The following is a 3878-nucleotide window of genomic DNA, read 5'->3' as shown; positions in this document are numbered from 1 at the left end:
ACTTCTCATTTAATCCCCATGGATCCAGTTCTTTTCAGCTTGTCTTCGGGCATTCCGGGACCAGTTTCTGTTGTGTTGAAGTCCCATGAATCTTATTTCTTTAAAACCATGTTTTAGGTGCTGTACGATGTGTGCCTCCTTTCCCTTCCTGATATTATAAAAATGTTGAGTCATTCTCATTGATAGAGCATTTCCCGTTTTCCCTACATATTGTAAATTGCATTTATTACAATAAATTAAATAAACACAATTGGAAACTCGTGGACTTAGGTTGGGTCTGATTACAAAAATGTCCTAGGTGTTAGGATGACTAACATGGCGTTTGGGTCGAAATGTATGCGTTGTCCCCTTTCGAGTTTTATCTGTCCACATTGAAAGTAACTTACTTTTAACTAATAAGTCCTTTAAATTGCAATTTTTCTTATAGGCCGAAATGACTCTGTATCCATGCAAAATTTCCCCTTCAGTCATGAATTTGTCAAAATTTTCTTTGATTCTCCTGTTTAAAAGTGTACTACTAGTCGAGAATGTGGATACAAGAGGGAAAATTTGAGTGTTTTCTGATGGGGTCTGTTTATTCTGCTTTATGAAGGTCAGGAATCTTTTTAGGCAAACCCTTAGAAAAGACCGGGAATATCCCCTTTGCTTGAGCGACCCAAATAGGATTTTGGTGGCTTTCCAAAAATCCTCAGCCCTAGAGCATATCCTATGGAATCTCAGCAGTTGAGACTTTACAATGCCTTTAAAGGTGTGTTTTGGGTGAAAGCTCTCCTTATGTAGAAGTGCGTTGGTGTCTGTGTCCTTAAAGTAGACCCTAACTTGTAATTGTTGGGTTTCTCAGAAATCTTCCGCTTTGAATGTGATTGTGTCCAAGAAGCTAATTTCAGATGAGTGTATGGTGTACTTGACCCGTATGGATTTATTAAACTGGTTGAGATGGTTAATACATTTTTCAAATTCCGGTTTGGACTCAGTCCAGACACCCCAGATGTCATCCAAGAATCTGTAATAGTGTAGAGGTTTAACAGGCCAGGCAGCTAGTGCTTCCTCCTCCCATTTTGCCATGAAAATGTTGGCGTAAGAGGGAGCAAATCGTTTGCCCATAGCTGTTCCTTTAATTTGTAAGAAGTGTTCTGAAATGAACTCAAAATCATTACGCACCAAATTGATTTTTAACAAATCCAATAGATATTTGTCAGGTCTGTTTCTACTGGGGTATCTGGTGAACCATTCCCGGAGGCTTCGATTCCTACTGATGTATCTATGTTGGTGTATAAGCTGTCTATGTCTATGGTGAACAATAGACAGTGTACAGGTAAGTGCAGTGTTCGAATTTTGTCCACGAAGTCGTAAGTGTCCTTAATGTAACTAGGGTGTCGGGTACTGAGGGGGTTCAGGAAGTGTTCAATATATTCCGCTGTAGCATATGTGTCGCTACCGCAGTTGGAGACAATGGGCCGGCCCGGGGGCATTTTGAATGGGATGCTCCATGTTTTAGGGTCCTTATGGATCTTGGGAAGGAGGTAAAAAAGTCTATGCCGTGGATTGTCCGGTCTCAACAGGTAAGTGAATTGCCTTTGGTTTATAAAACCATCTTCATTAAATTTTACTGGTATTTTCCTAATCACTGGGCCTGTTGTTTGGAATAAAGGTTCGTCTAGTTTCCGATAGTAGCACGACTGATTTAATTGACGGTAAGCTTATATATAGGATGCTCTATCCTTAATTACTACTGCACTGCCTTTATCTGCCGGTGTAATGATCACGTTTATGTTCTTTTGGAGCTGGGTTAAAGCCCGTTTTTCCGTGATAGTAAGGTTTTGTTTTTGCAAATATTTCCACGAAAGGTTTTTAAATGCATATCTATCGGCCCTGATTACTTTTCTGACCTGATTAGGGACCTGGGACAGACTAGGGGTCCACACGGCTTTTGGAGTGAAGGGAAGAGGCTCTGCTCCTCCCCGTATCTGAAATAAGACAATAACAACAGTTTTCTGTGATACAGTTGCATGTCGAGTTGTTTTTTCGTATCCCTGTTAATTTTTGGTGTGGGGATAAACGCTAAGCCCTTGTTTAAAACCTCGTATTGGTCTTTTGTTGGTCTGAACTGTTCCTCTAACATCACTCCGGTAGGCCTGAACTGTTCCTCTAACATCACTCCGGTAGGCCTGAACTGTTCCTCTAACATCACTCCGGTAGGCCTGAACTGTTCCTCTAACATCACTCCGGTAGGCCTGAACTGTTCCTCTAACATCACTCCGGTAGGCCTGAACTGTTCCTCTAACATCACTCCGGTAGGCCTGAACTGTTCCTCTAACATCACTCCGGTAGGCCTGAACTGTTCCTCTAACATCACTCCGGTAGGCCTGAACTGTTCCTCTAACATCACTCCGGTAGGCCTGAACTGTTCCTCTAACATCACTCCGGTAGGCCTGAACTGTTCCTCTAACATCACTCCGGTAGGCCTGAACTGTTCCTCTAACATCACTCCGGTAGGCCTGAACTGTTCCTCTAACATCACTCCGGTAGGCCTGAACTGTTCCTCTAACATCACTCCGGTAGGCCTGAACTGTTCCTCTAACATCACTCCGGTAGGCCTGAACTGTTCCTCTAACATCACTCCGGTAGGCCTGAACTGTTCCTCTAACATCACTCCGGTAGGCCTGAACTGTTCCTCTAACATCACTCCGGTAGGCCTGAACTGTTCCTCTAACATCACTCCGGTAGGCCTGAACTGTTCCTCTAACATCACTCCGGTAGGCCTGAACTGTTCCTCTAACATCACTCCGGTAGGCCTGAACTGTTCCTCTAACATCACTCCGGTAGGCCTGAACTGTTCCTCTAACATCACTCCGGTAGGCCTGAACTGTTCCTCTAACATCACTCCGGTAGGCCTGAACTGTTCCTCTAACATCACTCCGGTAGGCCTGAACTGTTCCTCTAACATCACTCCGGTAGGCCTGAACTGTTCCTCTAACATCACTCCGGTAGGCCTGAACTGTTCCTCTAACATCACTCCGGTAGGCCTGAACTGTTCCTCTAACATCACTCCGGTAGGCCTGAACTGTTCCTCTAACATCACTCCGGTAGGCCTGAACTGTTCCTCTAACATCACTCCGGTAGGCCTGAACTGTTCCTCTAACATCACTCCGGTAGGCCTGAACTGTTCCTCTAACATCACTCCGGTAGGCCTGAACTGTTCCTCTAACATCACTCCGGTAGGCCTGAACTGTTCCTCTAACATCACTCCGGTAGGCCTGAACTGTTCCTCTAACATCACTCCGGTAGGCCTGAACTGTTCCTCTAACATCACTCCGGTAGGCCTGAACTGTTCCTCTAACATCACTCCGGTAGGCCTGAACTGTTCCTCTAACATCACTCCGGTAGGCCTGAACTGTTCCTCTAACATCACTCCGGTAGGCCTGAACTGTTCCTCTAACATCACTCCGGTAGGCCTGAACTGTTCCTCTAACATCACTCCGGTAGGCCTGAACTGTTCCTCTAACATCACTCCGGTAGGCCTGAACTGTTCCTCTAACATCACTCCGGTAGGCCTGAACTGTTCCTCTAACATCACTCCGGTAGGCCTGAACTGTTCCTCTAACATCACTCCGGTAGGCCTGAACTGTTCCTCTAACATCACTCCGGTAGGCCTGAACTGTTCCTCTAACATCACTCCGGTAGGCCTGAACTGTTCCTCTAACATCACTCCGGTAGGCCTGAACTGTTCCTCTAACATCACTCCGGTAGGCCTGAACTGTTCCTCTAACATCACTCCGGTAGGCCTGAACTGTTCCTCTAACATCACTCCGGTAGGCCTGAACTGTTCCTCTAACATCACTCCGGTAGGCCTGAACTGTTCCTCTAACATCACTCCG

Source organism: Silurus meridionalis, chromosome 22 (genome assembly GCF_014805685.1).
Source record: "Silurus meridionalis isolate SWU-2019-XX chromosome 22, ASM1480568v1, whole genome shotgun sequence".
NCBI classification, from domain to species: domain Eukaryota; kingdom Metazoa; phylum Chordata; class Actinopteri; order Siluriformes; family Siluridae; genus Silurus; species Silurus meridionalis.
Note: the sequence above shows the minus strand (reverse complement) of the source record.